We start from the raw sequence: 22,692 nt of genomic DNA, 5'->3' as shown, positions 1-22,692 counted from the left end.
AAACAAAATGCCAGAAACCTGTTTTCAGCCAGCCGGGATCTCAGAGCTGGAGTTGAAACAGTGTTTCGATTATAGAACCCAAACAAACCAGATACCTGCTTTCAGCAGCCGAGGCCTCAGAGCTGGAGCCAAGCCTCAGAGCTAAAGCTGGCCCAGAATAAAAAAAAAAGAGAGAAAAAAAAGGAGCGGTTGGGAGCTTCAGTCACCCGCCAGCCTGAAAACAGCCCTCAGCCCCTCACCCAGACTGGCCAGGCACCCAAGTGGGGACCCCCATCCTGAAGGGTGTGTGACCAGCTGCAAACAACCATCAGCCCCTCTCCCAGGCTGGCCAGGCACCCAAGCGGGACCCCCACCCTGATCCAGGACACCCTTCAGGGCAAACCAGCCAGCCCCCACCCATGCACCAGGCCTCTATTCTATATAGTAAAAGGGTAATATGCCTCCCAGCACCAGGATCAGCGTGACAGGGGGCAGCGCCCAAACCCCCTGATCGCCCTGCGGCTCTGTGTGTGACAGAGAGCGGTGCCCCAACTCCCCTATCGGCCCTACTCTGTGAGTGACAGGGGGGAGCTCCTCAACCCCCTGATTGGCTCTGCTCTGTGCGTGACAGGGGGGAGCTCCCCAACCCCCTGATGGGCCCTGTTCTGTGCGTGACAGGGGGGAGCTCCCCAACCCCCTGATTGGCCCTGCTCTGTGCATGACAGGGGGTGGCGCCGCAACCTCCCCATCGACCCTGCCTTGAGTGTGACAGGGGGCGGTGCCACAACAACCCAATCAGCCCTACCCTGAGCGTGACTGAGGGCGGCATCACAACCTCCCAATCTGCCCTGCTCTGTGCATGACGGGGGCAGCGCCCCAACTCCCCAGTCAGCCCTGCTCTGAGCCCGACCAGGGGCTGCACCTTGGGATTGGGCCTGCCCTCTGCCACCCGGGAGCAGGCCTAAGTCAGCAGGTCGTTATCTCCCGAGGGGTCCCAGACTGCGAGAGGGCACAGGCCGGGCTGAGGGACCCCCCCTCCCCCCGAGTGCACAAATTTTTGTGCACCGGGCCTTTAGTATGTATATAATGGAACATTATTTAGCTTTTAAAAAGAAGGAAATCCTGCCATTTGGGACAACATGGATAAACCAAGCGGGCATTTTGCTACGTGAAATAAGTGAGACACAGAAAGACAAGTATGCCATCACATTTATGTGGACTCTAAAAAAAAAAAAAAGTCAAGCTCATAGAAATCAAGACAATGGTGCTTTCCAGGAGGGGCTGGGAAAACAGGGTGAGGTTGGTAAAAGAGTACAAACTTTCAGTTATAAGATGAATAAGGTCTGAGACTCTAATGTATACCAGGTGACTACAGTTTATAATAGTGTATCATGTAATTAAAATTTGCCAAGAGGGTAGAACTCATGTTCTCACCTAATTAAATAAGTAAATAGACATGTGAGGTGATTGCTGTGTTAACTCCATGGTGGTAATCCTTTCACAGTGTATATACAGGGTGTCCCAAAAACATGTATACACACTTTAACAGCTGGTAGCTCAATTTTGAAAATTAAATGTATTTTAATAAACACTGCCTTTATAATTCTTCAAAGTGTATATATACATTTTTGGGACACCTTATATATTAAATCATTACACCATATACTTTAAACATACTACAATTATTTGTTAATTGTATCTCAGTAAAGTTGGGGAAAAATAGCTTACATTTGCTCCTTACAATAATCCCCTAGGTCCTAGAGCCTAGGACCTAGGTAAATATTGCTCTCCCCTCTCTTTTGGTACCAAACACCACCCTTATGGTCCCTCTATCTGGGAAGGTGACAAAATGTCCCTTAGTAAAATCTACTGGAAGTAAACTGTACCCAGAAAAATTACAAGGATTAATAGACATTTGTTCTACGGGAACGATAAGTAAAATGAGGAGCACTAACAAAATTCATTCAACAGTGACTTTGACAAGATGCATCATTGTGCCTCATTTTCTCAATCTATAAACTGGGAATAATCATAGTACCTTCTGCATAGGGTTTTAATAAGAATTAAATGAATTAAATGTATTATGTCCTTAGAGCTATGAACATGGTAAACATTATGTAAATGGTTGTTAAATTTTTTAACTATTTGCTTTTTAAAAAATTGACTTCACCAGCCCATTTCTCTCTACAGAGGAGTCTTAGGCACTGTATAGCTTCTGCCACACATCACAGCTAAAGTTAGCCAATTGCCAATTGTACACCAAGATGAGCAAATTGCTCAATTGAATTATGGTTAAGCTCTTTCAGTTTGATTTATTTAACAATTGTACTCAGGACTTGCATTCTGGGTTTGGTGAAGCTGGGGAAATGACAAGCTGTGACTATGCTGGATCTTTTGTTCTTGAAGTTACTTCCAGGAAGGAAAATATCACTCTGGTCTGCATAGTCCCTAATAAGGACACCAATCAACAGTAAAAGAATATAGTTCAAAGTGAAGAAACAGCTATTAACAAGATCAATTGCTGTGAGTATTTTATGTCTTTTATTTCTATAGGCTCATTTTGTGTTTAATAATAAGCATTTGTTTTGATTTTTTTATAAACTATGTAATTCTGTTTCTAAATTAAATCTCCTAATCACTATATCCACAATTCATTTCATACAATTTTTAATTGTCCAGAAAGAAAAAAAAAGGGGGGGGGCAGAATTTCCAATGAGAAGCTAATATAGTTTATATACTTTATTGTTCATTATTACATACATCTTTCTCATTTAGTGATCATTGAAAGATTATCGAGTTAGCATTATCAGTTCTGTTTTTACAAGTGAGAAAAGAGAGAATGAGAGCAAGGGCGAAAACAAAAGCAAGCGAGGGAGAAAGAGAAACTAGACTTGTTTACTTCTCTTTTAATATTAAATTCAGAAGATCATATTAAAGTTGTAAACTTTTTTTGTCCACATTTTCATAAATAATGAATTCCACATTAATGCTGAAATAATTGAAATAATGCAGTATTTTGCTTTGAATTTCAAATTTATCTTTTTATTTCAAGCTCTTGTCTCCTAAGAACCTCCCAAGGGAGTGTTCACTCTGCTTAATCCTGATAAATGCTTGATTTGTAACATATTTCTTTCACACTAGACTTTCAAAATCCTCCAAGAAAGAGGGCACAGAATTGCTAAAGAACAAAGATTTAGTGCTATGTTTGCACATGACTCAATTCTACCCAATTTGGAGCCTGTTGATTTAAGGTTTAACAGAAAGTCCTTGTAGGACATGGACTGTCTTGTTTAAAAACACGCAGGGCTTTTGATAATACCACTGTTCTCTTACAACCAGAAATTTTACTAAAGCAATTGAAAGAGGAAAAGAAAAAGCCATCTCTAATCTTTAACCTTTTCCTTTTCCTTTCCAGATTTAGTTGAGTGGTATCTTTGTTTTTTAAGGATCTAAGTGTATCCAGTATGCTTAATAAAAAAAACTTCAAATATTATTTGATCAACAAAGCAAAAATGGTGACCAGAAATATTATTAAAATTATTATCCTCTTGCCCTAGCTGGTTTGGCTCAGTAGATAGAGCATCAGCCTGCAGACTGACAAGTCCCAGGTCTGATTCCAGCCAAGGGAACATGCCTGGGTTGTGGGCTTGATCCCCAGTAGGGGGCGTGCAGGAGGCAGCCAATCAATGATTCTCTTACATCATTGATGTTTCTCTCTCTCCCTCTCCATTTCTCCCTGAAATCAATAAAAATATATTTTAAACCCTGACCGGTTTGGCTCAGTGGATAGAGCATTGGCCTGCGGACTGAAAGGTCCCAGGTTCAATTACAGTCAAGGGCATGTACCTTGGTTGTGGGCACATCCCCAGTAGGAGGTGTACAGGAGGCAGCTGATCAATGTTTCTCTGTCATTGATGTTTCTAACTCTCTATCCTTCTCCCTTCCTCTCCGTAAAAAATCAATAAAATATATTTAAAACATACATATATTTAAAAAATTATTATCCTCTCAATTCATCTTTCTTCTATATTTGGTCTTTGGGTTAGACATCTCAAAGTAATAATAAAATACAATAGAAACTGCAGAAAATTGTCAACTGGTAAGTTATATTAGTTGAGGCTTTTTTATTTTTAAAAAATATATTTTTATTGATTTCAGAGAGGAAGGGGGAGAGGGAGAGGGAGAGAGAGAGAGAGAGAGAGAAATATCAATGATGAGAGAGAATCATTGATTGGCTGCTTCCTGCATGCCCCCTACTGGAGATCAAGCCTGCAACCCAGGCATGTGCCCTTGACCAGAATCGAACCCAGACTCTTCAGTCCACAGGCTAACGCTCTGTCCACTGAGCCAAACCAGCTACAGCAGTTAAGGCTTTTTAAAATGAAAGTAAATGAAATCTACTTAACTTGAACAAAATAATAATAATTAATGATAAATAACTTTTCTTAGAATACTGAGATATATATATATATATATATATATATATATATATATATATATATATATATCAGAATCCAAAATAGATAAAAGGACAGGAACTTAGAAAATTCTAAAGACCCAGTAGCAAAAATTCACGGATTTTCTAGAATGCTGTCTAGAGTTACTGAGGTTCCAGAAACTTTGAGTCTGTGTCTTTTGGGTCAAAATTTTCACATTTCTGGAAGGAAAAACCTGATTGGCTTGCTAAGGTCAGGTGATTATCCTTGAATGAATCAGTTTCAATCACTAAAGGTAGGCTCTCAAAATCTTTTTTAAAACCCTTCCATAGCACTGTTACTTCCCTTTAGGCCCAAATATCCTACCAGGACCTACAAGATCTTATTTCATCTGGAGCCTACCTGTTCTCTGAATTTGCTCAAACCACATACCCTGTTACCCAAATACACTGTCCGTTGAGATCTTTATACTTGTTCTCTTGCCTAGAACTTTCCCCATCACTCCTTCTCATTCTTTACATATCAACCAAAATGTCAATTGACAGAGTTTTACCTTCATCCACATCTAAAACAGGTTTCCCCTGTTACTCTCACAGAGTTCCATTCTATACCTCATAGCACTTATCTCAATCTGTAACCAGATGTTTACTTTGGAGTTTGTTTAATCTCTGTCTTCTACTCTCTCCAGCTATAATCTATAAGAGGGAAGAGATTTTGATTCTTTTGTCTCAGTTTCAAAACTGGCACAGTGCCTGATATATAGCAATCAGTCCATGAATATTTGTGAATGAATGAATGAATGAATGAATGAATGAATGAATGAACAAACGATGGTTGATGAAGGATCACCCTTATGCTTCAGGGGCAGTTCTCAAAGAGGGAAACTGATCATCACCTTACACACTATCTAGCACCTGATCATGATGACAACTGACTGATTGAAAATTTGAAAACAAAATTGGCAGAATTTTTACCCCAAACTGATTCATACTTAATATTTTACAGGATGCAAGTAACTTTTTTTTTTTTACTTTGCATAGCTATATTCCCTTTGGGAAAAAAAATTGATAATATTTATTTGGGAAAATGTAGATAGGAATGGCATTTGATTTTACTTACATGTGCCAAACACTACAGTTAGATGGCCTTAGTAATATGAAAAAGTATGGAGATGAAGATAATTATAGAAATAGAGCATGCCTCTGAGTATTTGAAATTCAGAGGATAACATGTTAATTATTAAGCAAACAGCTGAAAACTTCAGTTTTCCTGCTTAGAAAAGCTATTAAAGGAAGACTGTAAAAGATTATGTGGATATAAATTTAATAGCAATTCTCACCCTAACCTAAGTTTTGTCCTAACCTAAGTTATGGAGGACAAAAGGTGATGTTTTATCTTGGTATCCACTCATCTATTGGAATTCTAGGCCTGGGAAATACAGGCTCAGGTCAGGATATATTCATTGTAACCTGCTGCAATACCGAACAGCTTGCACTGGTGGGGGACGTGCCTCTTTGACCCTTCCTCTTCATGCCTATTTTCAAACTCCAACAGGTTATAGGAGGTTATTAGGAGTGGGCTTCTTTAATCCCAGCTGCATTGCATGCCCCAAAAATGAGAGTGCTTAGTGGATCACTTGTTAGGCAGAATTGGTGCTGTGGAATGGACCATCATTGCCCAAACCATCAAACATCTATAAGAATAAGCTCAGTGGTCTTCTTTAATCAAAACCTATATTAAGCCATCATGAATCATAGAGACTACCCACTCCCAGTGATCACAGAAAAAAAAGAAGAGAAAAACTTATAGTAATATTACTAGAGGCCTGGTGCAGGACATTCGTACACTGAGGTGGGTCCCTCAGCCCGGCTTTCGCCCTCTTGCAGTCTAGGACCCCTCAGGGGATGTCTGACTGCTGGCTTAGGCCCACTCCAGTTCCCTGGGGTGCGGGTCTAAGCCAGCAGTCGGACATCCCCCGAGGGGTCCTTAGTGCCACGAAGGAGGGAGAGGCTCTCGCCACCGCCGCTGCACTCGCCAGCTGTGAGCCTGGCTTCTGGCTGAGTGTGCTCCCTCTGTGGGAGCGCACTGACCACCAGGGGGCAGCTCCTGCATTGAGTATCTGCCCCCTGATGGTCAGTGCACATCATAGCGACCATTCAGTTGATTTGCGTATTAGAGTTTTATTATATAGGATACCTTATATCTTGATCTTGGGCTGTTTATTTTCTTATTATTGAGTTTTAGGAGTATATTTAAACTAAATAATAACAAAAATATTTTAGATACAAGTCCTTTATCAGATATAGCTTTTACAAATACTTCTTCCAGTCTGTGGTTTGTCTGTACATTTTCTGGATATTGTCTTTTGCAGAGCAGATGTTTTAGTTTTAATGAAGTCCATTTTATCAATTATTTCTTCCATGGATTGTGCCTATGTTGTTATATCTAAAAAGTAATTTCCAAACCTAAGCTCATCTAGATTTTCCCTGTTTATTTTCTAGGTATTTTATAGTTATGAGTTTACATTTAGTCTGTGATCCATTCCTAGTTAATTTGTGTAAAGGATATAAGATCTGTGTCTAGATTCTTGTTTTTATTTTTATGTCCAGTTGTTCTAGCACCATTTGTTGAAAAAGACTACCTTTGCTTCATTGTATTGTCTTTGTTCCTTTGACAAATATCAGTTGACTATATTTATGTGGGTTTATTTATGGGCTCTCTATTCTGTTCCATTGATCTATCTGTCACTTCTTTCACCGGTACTACACTATCTTGATTACTCTTGCTTCATAGTAATTCTTGAAGTTGGGCAGTGTCAGTTCTCCAACTTTGTTATTCGCCAATGTTGAGTTCTCCTAGCCTGAGTCTGAGTCTACAATCTTTGGAATCAGTTTGTAGATATCCACCAAATATCTTGCTGGAATTTTGTTTGAGATGGCATTGTATCAACAGATCAAGCTAGAAAAAATGGACATCTTGACAATATTGATTAATCGTGAACATGGAGTATCTCTCCATTTATTTAGTTCTTCTTTGATATCGTTCATCAACATGTTGTGGTTACACCTTTTATAGTTGTCTCACAGTCCTTTGACATTCTGTTCTGGTTTTCTCTGTCTTTTTTTCCTCTTTGCTTTTCAACTTTGGAATTTGTGTTGTCATGTCCTCCAGCTCAGAGAGTCTTTCCTCAGCTGTATCCAGGCCATTAATGAGCCCATCAGAGACATTCTTCACTTCTGCTACAGTTGTTTTTTTCCCCTAGCATTTATTTTTATAGTTTCTTAGAATTTTTATCTTTGTTTATATTATTCATCTGTTCTTGCATGTTTTCTACTTTATTCATTAAAGCCCTTCGCATTTTAATCATAGTTTTTAAAAATTCCTCGTCTGATCATTCCAATAGTCCTGCCGTATTTGACTCTGGTTCTGATACTTGTTCAGTGCCTTTAAAATGTGCTTTTAGCCTTTAACGTGCCTTGTAATTTTTCTTGTAGGGTGGGCATAAATACTGGGTAAAAGGAACTGCAGTAAATAGGTATTTAGTGATGTAATGGTAAGGTTTGAGGAGAAGAGAAGCACTTTAGTCCTAAAATTGTGTCTTAGTCTTTTGGTGAGCCTATGGCCCTGGCTATGAGCAACCCAAGTGCTTCTCAGATTTCCCCCCTTGGGTAATGACTAGAGGGGGGCTGGATTTGGGAACCGACCTTCACTTAGTTAAGTTAGGCTCCAATAAAATCCTACCAGGTTAGTCTCTGGTAAAATGGTTAAGAAGGACACAATGTTCTGGCTATTTCAAACGTTCCCCTCCTCCTGCTGGGAGCACCAGGGCATTTTTCTTTGCTGTTCACTGTGAGGACGTGGTAGAGGTCCTGGGAGTAAAATTCACAAAAGTGTTCCCCACTCCAGCCCCATGACTAGGTTCCACTGGGGGAGTTTTTAACTTAAAGGTTGTTCACGCGGAGCCTCCAGCAATTGGTCAAGTACAATTCAGTTTTTCTCCCTAGATACCAGTAATTTGGAGGTGTCTGCTCATGGGTTCTGTTCCTGTTGTTTGCGATTTTCTGTATCTACTTGTCACTTTCTCCAATTTTGGTGGCAGCAGTTTGCCCTGTGACTGTACTGCCCTGACGAATTAAGGATAGTTTATTTTTTCAATTTGCTTAGCTTTTTACTTGTTAGGAGGGAGTGGAGGCTCATAGCATTCTTTCTTTAGTAAAAATGTTTTAAAATAATTTCAATAAATGCATAAATGTGATCATACTATACCTTAACTTATATTTTAGTCTTTCTTTTTGTGTCTATCTTTGCCTGGTACTCCTTCCTCCTTCCTACTTCCCCCACATGTAGCAGGACCCTTTCTCACCAATCAAGGTAACATGTTAATAACTCAGTACACATTCTCCATGTTTTTCTCTAGGCCTCCATAGACCTATATATCTATGTATGCAAGTGCTTATTCGAAGTTATTTGATTTTGGTTTAATAGAAACAAGATCATATTAGACATGTTTTTCAGCGTATTACTTTCCTCACAAACTAAACTGCTTGGAAATTACTGCAATTCAACTGGAATAGCTTTAATTTATTCTTTTTAATGTCGACATAATAGTCAATAGAGAGGATGTCCTTTAGTTAATTCAGCTGCAACTCTACTGCATTCTCAAGACAGGATTCTCAAAAGAATTCTCAATAGCATTCTCAAAAGACTCTTGATGTTTATGATGCAAGGCTTAAGGAGCCATCAGCTCAGAATGCATTGCACTTAGATTTGGAAAATAGCAGTTTAGTCTTCACCTGTTACACTTTTACAATTGTGAATGAAGATGTTATGTAACTTTCAAAGACCTGTATATCTCTGTAGGGGAAAGGAATCAAGAAAAAAAAAAAAAAAACCCATGAAAATCCATAACTATCTGCTTCGTATAATGGGCAGATAATGAAAATAATTTTTTTTTTCTTATGCAGGAGATTCTCTTCAATAAAGTAGGAAACAACACTGCTACCGCTGATGCTACCACCTGCCACCGAGGTCAGTGATAAGATGGCCCAATTCTAAGCCAGCCCCGGGTCGCCGCACGGTAGTGGATGTGTTCTGTAGAATCCTTTCCTCTACAAGGGATGGGGCTGTGCCTATGATGGGTTTCACTCCTGTCATTGTTTTTGTGATGAAAGTGAAGGCCCCAAATCAGTTGATTTTGAGTTCATCAAAAGCGAGATGATCCCAGGTTGCAGCCCTTACAAAGGGTCAGAGATTTCAAGAGGGAAAGAGATATTTTCTTCTGCTGGTTTTAAAGAAGCAACCAACCATGATGTGAGAGAGAGCACAGGGATAAGACCAGAGAAAGGATGGCCTCTAGGCATTGAAAGAAAACCCTCACCAAGAGCCAGTGAGAAAATGAGCCCTCCGTCCTGTAGCTGCAAGGAACTAAATCCTGCCACCAACCAATGAGGAGCTCAGAAAAGCACCCCTAGCCACAGGTGAGATCAGGGTCTGGGGTGACATTGTTATTTCAGCCTTGTGAGACCCTGGACGAATAACTCAGTTACACTGTGTCCAGAAGACTGGCTTACAGAACTTTGAGATAATAAATGGATATTGTTTTAAAACACCAACTTTATGGCAATTGGTTATGGGAAAATCTAAAACTAATAAAGTGACCTTAGACAAGACACAAAGTCTAGTCTTCACCACTATAACGTAAGACAGTGGGCCCAAAGAACTAGCTTTCTAGTTCCAGAACACCATATTTTTTTGATTCTACTGTAGATCAAAATCAAACCTCTTGTTTCCATGCTACTATCAGTCAACAGAAAGGTATTTGTATGTTTTTTAAACTATTTTATTTTTTAAAGATTTTTATATTGATTTTTAGAGAGGAAGGAAGGGAGAAGGAGAAAAAGAAACAACGACGTGAGAGCAGCTGCCTCCTGCACGCCTCCTACTGGGGATTGAGCCTGCAACCTGGGCACGTGCCCTGACCAGGAATCTAACTGGAAACGCTTTGGGGCATGCATGGGATGATGTCCAACTAACTGAGCCATACTGGCCAGGGCAGAAACAGTATTTGCTTAAAGAGATAGTATGGGGAATGATGGCATTCTTTTGGAACACTGTATTTATTCACAGTCTCCAACTTTAACATGTCATTTGAATGATCTGACATATTATATTAGGTCTAGCACATTTTGTAAGTATTTTGCATATTAAATAAAATCTTCCAGGCAGATTTGCAAAGAAACATTCATTTTATGAGGTTGAATAAAATGGTAAATCATTAAGCAATGGTGAGGTAGAGAAGACTTTGAAAGCAGATGTCAGTTATTGTAATAATGTATTTCTCAACATTGACCTTCAGCAATAGTGGTTTTGAGATAAAACCCTGGAGACTGCCCTTCCCCCTAGACTTTGCTCCCCCTCTCCCACCACCACCGAATTACACGCTGAAGTCCTAACCCTCAGAATGCGGCCTTATTTGGAAACAGAAATGTGGAAGACGTAATAAATTCAGAGGAGACCATTAGGGTAAGCCCTAATTCAATATGAATCGGGTCTTCTTACAAAGGGGAAATTTCAACACAGACACACACACAAGGGAAGAACACCCTGTGAAGATGATCACAAAGATCAGGTTTATGCCTCTACAGGTGAAGAAAAGCCAGAGATTACAAGCAGACCCATCAGGAGGGAGGCATGAAACAGATTCTTCCTCAAAATCCTCCAAAGGAACAAACCCTGCTGACAATTCCATCTTGGATCTCTGTCCTCTAGAACTGTGAGACAATACCTTTCTGTTGTTTAAGCCGCCCAGCCTGTATAGTTAGATATGGCAGCCCTAGCAAACTCATACATACATTATCCATACATAAATGTAATTTTAATGGTGATAATCAAATTATGATTTTGTATTTTATAATAATGTTGATAGGTAAAATAATGTTGCATTTTACCTATCAATATTCCACTGAAAGTATGTTTTATTTTCTCCTTTATTAATAAATAGAGGCTCTATGCACAAAATTCATGCACAGTGGGGGTGGGGGGGGTCCCTCAGTCTGGCCTGCACCTTCTCGCAATCCAGGACTGCTGGCTCCTAACCACTCTGCCCGCCTGCCTGATCACCCCTAAACACTCTGCCTGCCTGCCTGATTGCCCCTAACTGCCTCTGCACTGGCCCTGCCATGGCTTCGTCCGGAATGACATTCAGAAGGTTGTCGGGAAGTTCGTTTGGCTATCCGGTCTAATTAGCATATTACACTTTTATTATTATAGATGCTATAACAAACCTGCAATTTGTTCATGTGGCATTTCTCTTTTTGTGGGTTATTTCCTTTGGATGCATTCTAAGAAATGAGAATCGTTTACCAGTCTTTTACTGTTGAGAACATTTTTTAAAAAGTGACTAAAAATATTGTATGCCTTGGAAATGTGGGCTAAATTGCTTTCCAAAGAGTTGTAGCAATTTACCTTCCACCTGCCACGTGATGAGTGGTTTCAGCACGTTCTCACCAACGTGTGACTGTGTCTTCTCAAGTACTCTCATACACGTTTTGAGGACACATTCAGATTTATTCTTGAGTTGGGAGAGGGGTAGCAGAGTATGTTTATTTGGTCCTAACTTTTCCTCTCCCTGTTGGTTTCAGGCAGTCACCAGAGGAAACTAGCCAGGTGTCTTTAGGTTACACTTTCCTTGATGCATTTAATTGAAGAGAGTCCAGTAGAAGATAATTCAAATTGGGTGTAAATTGTTTTAATGAAGGAAATAGCTTATTGCGTTCATTCTAACCTTCATGAATTTTATGTCTTTATCTATGGCGATCGTTGTAATGAGGGGAATGAAGACAGCTTATAGAGCAATATTCCTTTCTGGATTTCCTTAATGTAGCATATTTATGCGGGAATTTACCTTCCACCTGTCCAAGGAATTAGGCTGGGCGTTTGCTGGGTTTCCGCACATCCTGGATGAGACCTGTGACAGCTCCACTCTCATGCCTGTCCTTCCCTCTACAACTCCGCCCTGATGCCAATGGCCACACCTAATCCCCCCCCCCCCCCCCCCCGCGAAAATCTATCTGGCTAAGAAACCAAATGTCTTTTTGAAGAACCTGAAGGGCCGCTGAGCAAAGCTAGCCCGCCGCTGTTCCTTCAGCATCTTATCCTCTCCAGTCTGCATCCACCTGCCCACTCCCACCCGCACCGCGCGCAGATTTCTGTCCTCCAAGCCTGGGAGGTCTGAGTCAACCGCGCCTCCAGCCCCTCCTGGGTGTCCGGAAGAACCCTGCGCTGTGGGTCGTTGCGGGGCGCCTAGCAGAGTTTGGAGCAGATAGATACAAAGCATCCCTCTTGGGGGGCGGGGGGCGCGTGCAGAAGAGACGAGCTGAGTCAACTCGGATTTGGGGCTGCCCATCCTGTTAGGGTGGCTGGGGAAACGTGTCCTCCAAGCGTTCAGACCAGAGCCTTTGACCCCGTGTCTGTCTGTCTCTATCCCCTCTCCGTCCTCTCCTCTTTTTCTCCTTTTCCAGACCGGAGAGGGGCGCCGTTCCTGTTCCCTTTCCCCTCACCCACCCATTAAAAAACGAGGAGAGGGGTGGGAACCCGTGGAGTAATAGTGGATCTGCCTGGTGCTGAATGAATGGAGGCTCAGGGCGGGACTGAGCGCGCGGCCCCCGCCAGCCCCGCGCCCCCCGCCGGCCCGGGGCTGAGGCTGCTGCCGGCTCCGCGCCCGACACCGAGGCCGCGGCGCGGCGGGGAAGGTGGGGGGAGGGTGGCTTCCTCCGCCCCACACCCAGTCTCCTGCCGGATATATAGTCTCACGTTCGACAGCCGAGAGGCAGGAGCCGTTTCCTTGAGGCGGGAGCACTTCCCGGAGCCCCGGGGAAGGACCGGAGCAGAGGAGCCCCACCCCGAGCCGGAGGAGCAGGTATTCCAGAGCCCGCGGCCCCGCGGCTGGCAGAGCCCGCGCCCGGGAAGGCAGAGCGCGCGCTGGGCTGGGCTGGGCAGGGTGGGCGCGGGGCCGGGCGGGAGCACCAAGCGTTTCCAAGGCTGTGCGCGCTGGAGCTGCCCCGCCGCACCCCGCCCGCAGCCAGCCGCTAGGGCGTGTTGGGCGCCCGCATAGTCGCCAAAGTGGGGTGCGCAGGGGCGGGAACCGCGGATCGCGAGGGTTACAGTGGGGTGCTGCTCCCGGGCAGCCCGGGACCGAGGGAGAGGGGCGCCCGCGGGGCTCGCCCAGGCCTCCTTGGCCCGCGGCTGTTCCTAGAAAGAGCGCGCCGACTCGCAGGCCACGTGCGGCGCGGCGCCGCCCCGGCTGCCCTCCCTGCGCTTCCCGCTTCCCGACCCGAGATCGCGGCCTCGCCCCCCCGCCCCCCCTCCTCCAGCCCCACCGGGGCTGCGAGCGTCCAGACCCTCCCATTCGGCTCTGGCTGGACACGGTCTGGGGCGCCGGGGCGGAGTCTGTCCTGGTTGAAAGTTTGGACCTCTCGCTGTGGCCTGGGCGTCTTGCGGGGAGCCGGGAGCCAGGACTGGAAGACTCCAGCTGGAGTCCATGGCGTGCGGGGAGGCAAGTCAGATTCCCGCGGGCAATTCCATTCCATTAAGAGAAATAATGAGCACCTGAGTCCTAGAAGCCATAGGAAGGCGCCCGCCTGCCAGCCTCCTGCTCTTTCAGCTGTCGGGACAGGGAGAATTATGAGCACTTATTCTTCCATGAGTGAGTCCCCTGGTGTGAGCAACCGAGGTTCTCGCTGGAACCCACGAGCTTTGGGTCGTTGTGCCCCGTGGAGTGCCCCATTGTGCCACGCGCAAGAACAGTGACCAGGACACAGTGGACGGTGCTTTTTCTGCGCGCCAGAGGCTGCATCTAGACAAGGTTGACACTGAGCAAATGGAAATTTGAGGATTATGCCGTGGATTCAATTACCCATCTCTCCCTATCCCCATTTCTATGAGCTGGAGTTTTGGCTGAAGAGCATTTTTAGTCTAAAAGTGCAAAGGAACTGAATACAATTTGAATGCCGCCCCTCACGGCAGAAGCAGGCTTTTCAGCAAAATGCACATGTAGGGATATCTGTGTGTAGCGCCTCTAAGAGATGACCACCACTTCTCTTTCTGAGGGCGTCTCCTCTGCCTGCTTTATCAACAATCCTGCCTTACTCCAGTTCCTAACATTGGGTTAGAGTTATCTGTAAAATAGATACAAGTAAGTGTGAGCTGGCAGGTCTTCCGGTGATACATTTCTCCTTGATTAACAGGAGGGAATGTGGTGTCTAATTACAGAAGAAGACGGAGACCCTTCCTTGAAAGGGGTGAAACTAAATAAACTAGCTTGTGTTTAGGTGGTACTTCCGGGTTTGTAACGAATGGGCTCATCCTGAATATCTCACTACTTGCTTTCCTATATTTTGAGGATGCATCCTCGAGCGTCTGTCTTTCTGGCAGCCGCTGGGCAGGCTTAACAGTTTTTTGCTTTGTGTTCATCCCCATGCATTCATGAAAACTCACTCATTCACAGACAGTGTCCTGCAGGATCCTGCCCAGGGCCCACCAGCAGGCTGGTCCCGCCCATGTATTGTGACATGCTGGGCTCTGTGGGAACATTTGCTGCTCTCGAAGACGCACTCTTAACACTTCATTGTGTTAACAGACCACTTTGGAAATCTGACAATAGCTATGGAATATAAGAAACAATCATATTATACACATTGACACAGAATTCTGCCTAAATGTCAGGAGTTCACAGTTTCCTTGAAACCCAGCCACCCAAATGTTAGCCATCCAGAGACCCCAGGCAGGCCCAGCTTCATGGAAACACGGCCCTGTACTTGGAAGGGCCCCCACGCTCGGTTTAATGTCCTGCTGTTACCTTCAGCTGTCTTAAGAACTTTCAAACAAGGAGCTCCAAATTTTCATTGTACACTAGACCAGTGGTCGGCAAACTGCGGCCCCCTGAGTGTGGCTCTTCCACAAAATACCACGTGCGGACGCGCATGTACAGTGTGATTGAAACTTTGTGGCCACACTCAAGGGGCCAAAGAGCCGCATGTGGCTCGCGAGCCGCAGTTTGCCTACCACTGCACTAGACCACGCATGTCAAACTTGTGGCCTGCATGCAGCCCACAACGAATATTTTTGCAGCCCAGCCGATATAATGGTATGTAAGGAAACATTAATTGCATCGTTGCTTTTATTCTATTTTATACTATATTTTTCAAAATAAACCTACGTTTCTATTAAAATGGAAGCTTATGGGTTGTGTGTTTTTTTTTGCTGCCCACATAAACTTAAACCTTGTTTATTTGGCCTGTGTTAGCCTTTGAGTTTGACATGCTTGCACTAGACCCTGCAAATTCTTCAGCCAGTCCTGACCCCAGGTTAACAGCCCTATTCTGAGCAGCAGCATTATCTCATAGCAATTCTTCAGGGGAATTCTCCAACACGAGTTATCAGCTGCATACTTATGTCAGTGAGCCCTCTGTGGCGAGCTTCCTCTCTGACAAAATAAGGACAGCAGACAATAGCTTCCACTCTGTCCACCTTAAAGGGTTGTTGTGAAGACACAGTAGGTAAAAAGAGGAAGTAATTGTGAAAATGTCTACTTTCCTGGAATAGTTCTGTGCTAACAAAGACAGTATTACAGGCTTTGCTTTTCTGCTCCATTTCCAGAAGTAAGTTGAGGAAGTTTGGCTTAGTACAATAAAAGGCTTGCGGATCCCTTATAGCCCTTATATTTTGGTGGCAGGGGCGGGGGGAGTAGCTAAGGTGTTCAGTTTTTTTAAATATTCCTTAAATATCACAAGATTAGAAATGGCAACTCGAAGTACAGAATAACTTCTTGGATCTCAAAGACACTTTCTGAATTAAGTTGATGTTTGGGTCTAATTAACCCAAAAATTGAACAAAGAGAGACTGAGTCAATGACTGAATTTTTTTGAGGATGTAATCCTCTTTGTTTCATTTAAGTTTTAAAAATCCATATTTTCAAAATCTTGAACAAGTCACTTTTTAATATGTTCTAGGAGATACCTAGCAATATAAAACACACCTATTCCCTTATCGCGTGATCTTCCCCTCCTGTAACACTGGGGAGGAAATGAAACACTGGCAAGTCCTCTGTATGCACACTCCCCTTAATTACTTCTCCTGACCTCAGAGCTTATCTTTATACCAGCCTTTATTCCTGGCATAATGGCAACGCATTCAGAAGGGCAGAGGAGGAAAAGAGAGTGAAAGGAAATGGGTCAAACTCCCACATCAAAGTCTTATAATGGGGGCACCAGAGGGGGTGGATGGAGACTCCTCTCATGCAACTGCCCTGTTCAGGGGCACACTGTATACTTTAGGATACGAAGTACCAAGTCCTATACTTGATAGACTTATGACATTATTGGCAAGACAAAATGTGTAAATAAGAGGTGCCAATAATAGCAGATAGGTGTTACAAGGCATTATAAGATTTGGCACAAAATGAATGGTACTGAAAATAAGTGCAGTGAGTTCCCAAGAAGAGAATAAACTGAGGACAGAGAAGCTTAAGCAGAGAGTTACATGAGATGTCCCTATAAGTTCTGCTCCTCATAGAGATGAATGAGTGAGTCTTCTAGGTGATAGATAGGTATGCAAAACATGAAAATCTGGATGGGACTACATTTCACGTTAAGAAAAAGCAGGAACTTAAAACCGCGAGAGAACTTTTCACTGTCTAAATTCATTCATTTGATACATAATTATTAAGCCCATCCTGTGACTAGACATAGTGCCAATTTTACAGGATATAGTGTTAAATAAAGCAGATATGTTCCCCATTCTTTTGGAACTTAGAGACATTTAAAAAAATAAACATAAAATAACAAATTTAAAGTAGTGTGGAGAACAGAGTGCTATGAAGAAAAAGACACAGGGGCTGACTCAGATTAGATGGGTTAACTTAGCCAAAAAGAATTTGGGGAGAATCCATCTGAGCAGAGGAAAGAGCAAATGGGAAGGCTTTAAGGAGAAGAAGAGGCCCCAAGTGTTCAAGGGACAGCAGGCACCTGTGGCTGGAGTTTGGTGAAGGTTTTGCTGAGAGGCTGGCTATGGGTAGGGGAGGTAGGTAGGAGCCTGATCATGCAAACCTTCACAGATCTTGACAAGGATTTTGAATTGTATTTTAGTGGGGCGCCCTTGAAGACTTTGAAGCCAGAGATCATCTAACTTATATTTTAACATCTTTATGAGTACAATAAGAGAATGGACAGAGTGCCGGTGACGGTGCTGCCAGGGCAGATGGAGAGGAGAGGACGGAGAGATGCATTTGGAAAGTAAAATTGATAGAACTTGGTGACAGAGAGGAGGTTAGAGGTGAGCGAGGCAGGAAGACGTGTGAGAACAAATTTCGTCAATAGATACTGCTGAATGTGTATAATTTAAAACAATAGGTTCGCATGTGTATGATTTAGAGTTGCATATAAAAAACCGAAAAATGAAATGAAACCGGCTAACCCTACTTAGTACCTCTAGGAAATAGGCCAGGCTGTTGGGTAGAGGAGAAAGTGAGAGAGGGGAGGGAGGCGGCTTTTGTTTTTCATACTATCACTTGCACTGTTGGGCTTATCTTTAAACCATGCATGCATTTTAGAATCCTATATATTAAGAGCTAATATGCTAATTAGACCGAACAGCAGAACAACTGTTTGGACATCCTTCCAGACGACCGTCTGGACAACCTTCTGGATGCAGCCGGGGCTGTGAGGGCTGGCTGAGGCTGTGAGGGGCTGTGAGGGCCGAGCCCCTCACACAAATTTCATGCATCGGGCCTCTAGTTGTTTAAAAGTTACCACCACAACAAATACGGCTCCTGTTTTTCTGGATTGAGCATATGGATAGAATACAGGGTAATTTCCTAAAATGACAACAACTAGAAGAGAAGGACCTGATTCGCACCAAAGTGGTTTTCTAAAACATAACTCACTCCCCTGCATAAAACCTTTAGATTCTAGCTACCCCCCCTCCCCCCCCTCCCCCCCTGCCCCCAGCCACCGGTCTATAGAAGTGTTTCCCAAAATGTAGTCTGTGGGTCATTTGTTTCTTGCAGTATTAATAACAGTTACATAAAAGAGAAAGAAAGCTGTCCTGATCATATAAGCTTGAGAAACACTTGATTCAACGTAGTTAAGCAGTTTCTTTTCTTAAAAAAACATTTTTTTTAATTGATTTCAGAGAGGAAGGGAGAGAGAGATAAAAACATCAGTGATGAGAGAGAATCATTGATTGGCTGCCTCCTGCACACCCCACTCTGGGGATTGAGCCTGCAACTCTGGGCATAGGCCCTGACTGGGAATTGAACTGTGACCTCCTGGTTCGTAAGTACACTCTCAACCACTGAGCCACCCCAGCTGAGCAGTTAAGCAGCTTCATCACAGGAACCCTCAGAGCCTTTCATATACTAATGCACACTAAGAGTCATTGAAAGAGAAGAGGTATTTTATGCCATATTTCCTAAACTTATTTGTCCTTGAAATGCTTTTTTGGTGGAACATCTAACAGAGTCAGTGTTCAGCATAACATGCTTTGGGAAATGCTACCCTTGTATTAGTAGATTAAACCTTTTAACATCCATAGCTCTCTTAACCATCAGCTTCTCTCATGTCTTTCATGCTCCTTAGTTGGAAGAAAGCAGGAGATCAGAATTGACCCTGTCAATAGGCTTGAAATTGGATGATGAAAACAATTCTGCTATATGTATAAGAAATCAAGAGATATTCACCTGCAAGATCTGCAGTCTGATTAAAAACATTAAAAAAATTTCTACATGCTGGCCAGGCTATGCAGGACCTCTCTGGAGTACATTCTGTCAAGTCTAGATTTGCACGTGAGGAACCTGGAGCATAAACAGTGGAGAAGATGTCACGGGGCCTCTCATGTTCCATGGCAGGTCTGGGCCTACTTGATGTTTGTACTGTATCTCTGGCAGAGCCACACCATCCTATATAATAAAAGTGTAGTATGCAAATTGTCCCCTCAACCGGGAGTTCGACCAGGGGGCAGGGCCAGTCAGGGGAAAGGAGGGAGTACCCAGCCAGTAGCCGCTAGGGACCCTAACTTGCACAGGACCTCTAGTGTGACTACATAGAGCGTGTGATTTTGCAATGAATCTCAGACATTCTTTCTTGGTCCCCAGTGCATTTGCATTCTGGTGGGGTGGAGGCAGAAGTGCAATATGGGACCAAAGAACAATGCAGTAAAATGGAACGGAAGGGACAGGTTCACACAACTATAAAATTGTCTGTGATTTTACCTATTTGGTGCTCCAGCCCAGTAGCCTGAGGGCAAATTTGGCTCCACCCTGTTTTGGTATAATGCTGGAACTAAGAATGATATTTGTATAGATATATTTTTATAAGAGAACATTTATTTGGTTAATCACAGAGGTATAAAAAGTAATTCCTATAAGAAATGGGATTAAGAAACAAGTTATAGAGGTAAAGGAAGGGCCCTAGGAGCTTGGGAATGAGGAAGGTGATGGTAACCTGCCTGGGCCAGGGAAAAGGGACGGGCATAGGCCAGGGTGCGTGCTCCCTGGGAGATAGAGTGCACTGGGTCCTCCATCCTAAGGGTTTTAAGGGAGGGTCCGGGAGATCTCAATAGACTATTCAACAGTTTTCCAGGTATGTGCTTTCAGGGTTGTGGTCTCCACTGATTGATTAGCTGGCACCAGGGCAAGGGTAATTATCCAATGCAGCTGGTCCTGAGGTCAGCCATTGGGTCACTGGTCTGGTTTTGCTGCTTTTCTGGACATGGAGCTGAAATACAACTTCCCATCCTGACTGGCAAAGTCAGGGCTGTGGGTGCACCTGAATTCCCGGGGCCGCTGCCAGTCGATCACTGCTATCAGGAAAGCTCCCCAGAACAGGGTGTTCTGTGGGAATCAAACACTATGAAATATGAGGCTCCTGGCCAGCCACATTCATCCAGGAATCTTCCATGACTAACTCAGAGACCTATCTTTAAAAAAAGAATGTGTTTTAGGTGAGATCATTCAATAGGTATTTTTTTTTATTACTAAACACCTGCATCAAAGCAAAGAATATTGTGTGGCCAAAATCTGATTAAGTAGACAGTGAAAAAAATGAATTACCAGACACTGAGAATAGCATTTGCTTATTGTTCTCATCATGGTTTATTTAACAAGTCGTAGAGATAATTTTGTATGCTTATCCTTTCCAGTCCAGCAAAATGATTTCCAAGCTGCAATTGACAACAGGTGTCCCCTATGGCTTTTGGGCTATTCTCTTGTATTTAAGGCATTTTAACTTCCCGGGCTCCTCCAGAAATGGCCCCACACCATTAGAGCACACAGTTGAGGGGGTGGGGAAGCCAGGGCTCTTCCCTGTGGCTCCCTGTGGGAAAGGCAGAAACACGCCCTCCCTAGCCACTTTTTCATCCCTCCACCTCAGCTGAGGAGTTGTTGGGCCCGGAACATTGGCTGGTGAATAACAGGATGACCACGGGAGGCAAGAATAATATTTTCTCAGTCAAGAAATGAGAAAAAGTCATTGTGAAAATGCTCCACATTGTAGAAAAATAGGGCTTTATTTAGCAGGCAGGGGTCAGTGAGAGGACACATTCTGCAAACCCCAGGTAGTCTTGACAACAGGATAATTGGAAATTAGGAAGAACATTACGTTATGTGTCTGGTCCCAACATACTTGAAAGCACTTAAGTACTTCAAGTAGAGTTAGATCTACCAATGCACACTGTTGTCAAGAAACTGGAGGAATCTGCCCAGCTGGGTGTAACAATTCAGTGTGTGCATATATTGAAGGCTTTTGCTTGCTATTTTGAAGAAAGGACATTTAGACTGTAAGATGTCCGGATAGTAGCAGCATAGTCTTATCTAGTAATGAAAGCATCTTAAAGAGGGACAGTCATCATTTAATAAAAATAGACCCATTTAGTGAAAACTTAAGAGAATTTGTTCACTTAATTCCACTTGAAACAGAAATGTGAGAAGGATACCCTGATAAATATGAATGAAATCAACTTTATGTCAGTCTATGTGGGTTTTTTTGTTTGTTCATTTGTTTGTTTCTATTACACTATAATTGTTGTCTCATTCTGAATTGAATCTCATTCCTATTGTATGTTTTTACAAGACCTGTAGGACATATCTGCCCTCAAGATAAGTGTAATCTAAAAGTTGGACACTTGTTCTAACAAAAGGCTTAAGGGTATTAAAAGCCAGTTACAAACTATTCTCAAAGCTGCAGGAATCTTAGATGGTTTGAAAAGAGTTCATTTCTTTCATCCAACTGAGCAGTTTCCTTTTTTCTCAGCATCTTGTACTTGTCAAAACTTTCTCCTTTGTAGAATTGAGACATTGCCTCTTCCTTCCTCCCACAATTTTGGTCTAGTCTTGCCTGAAGCAATGATTATGCAAATTGCAGGGAGAGCATGCTGATCACAGGATGACACTATAGGTAAATTAGGTTTCAATTTCTTTAGGGACAGAATGAAACTTGTCGAATTAGACTTTCCTGAACTCCTGTATGTTGGTACATATCACACCAACTTATCCACTGTGCATAGTGGCGACTACAAATAGCTTTGCTTTAATTGCATATATTCATATTCTACATTGTAGAATGTCTGAGTCCCTTATCTATATTTGGTCCCCTAATTTTATAGAAAGGAAAAGCCAGTCCCAAAGACATAAAGTAACTTGTCACACATCTACTTAATGGATGAGTAGACTAGTATCCAAATCTTATTACTTCAATCCCATGACCATTCCATTCATTATCTTATTTTATTTCATTTTACTTTATTTTTAGACAGAGTGGAAGGGAGGGAGAAGGGGAAGGGAAAGAATGAGAAAGAGGGGGAGAGAGAGCAATGAGGGTATGATGGGAAATGGAGTTCACATAAAATCTTAAAAAGTCCACAGGGAAGAGAATGAAAATTCTTCCCAAGGAGACAATGGCCTCCTTCATTCACAAGGCCTGAGGATTCTTCAGCCTGTGCTCCTCTCCTCTTAGTTTCTCACTTTCCCCAAACCTGGCTATGGAGTGGGTTCCCTCCTCAGGCTTCCCCTTTACTTTCTGCCCGGAAAGACAGACCCACAATCTCTTTGTGTTTTAAGTAATTAACTACTAATCATTGTGGGAAAAGATATAGGGGAAGAGCAAAAACAACCAATGTGGGAAAGTTACAAAGTTTCCAGAATACCTGTGAGTCTTGGCATAGAGCCAGTAGTTAGTTGCTGCCTTCCTCTGAGATGACAAGTAGAAACCCCGTTTTCTTTAGCCAT

At 43.0% G+C, this 22,692-nt stretch overlaps 1 protein-coding gene across 3 annotated transcripts in view; it reads left to right on the top strand.

Moving 5' to 3' along the window:
* Positions 1–2,342: 2,342 nt before the first annotated feature.
* Positions 2,343–22,692, top strand: part of FAR2 (fatty acyl-CoA reductase 2) — a 142,218-nt gene continuing 121,868 nt past the window's right edge. For 2 of the 3 annotated variants that reach the window (XM_036296701.1, XM_036296698.1), the window contains exon 1: positions 13,207–13,332. The gene's annotated coding sequence lies outside the window, so the exon portion shown is untranslated. Of the gene's footprint in view, positions 2,503–9,379; positions 9,444–13,206; positions 13,333–22,692 lie in introns of those variants that run through there. The other variant, XM_036296700.1, reaches the window with a different exon arrangement.

Source organism: Myotis myotis, unplaced genomic scaffold (assembly GCF_014108235.1).
Source record: "Myotis myotis isolate mMyoMyo1 unplaced genomic scaffold, mMyoMyo1.p scaffold_m19_p_3, whole genome shotgun sequence".
Taxonomy (NCBI): domain Eukaryota; kingdom Metazoa; phylum Chordata; class Mammalia; order Chiroptera; family Vespertilionidae; genus Myotis; species Myotis myotis.
This window is presented reverse-complemented; position numbering and strand designations above follow the sequence as displayed.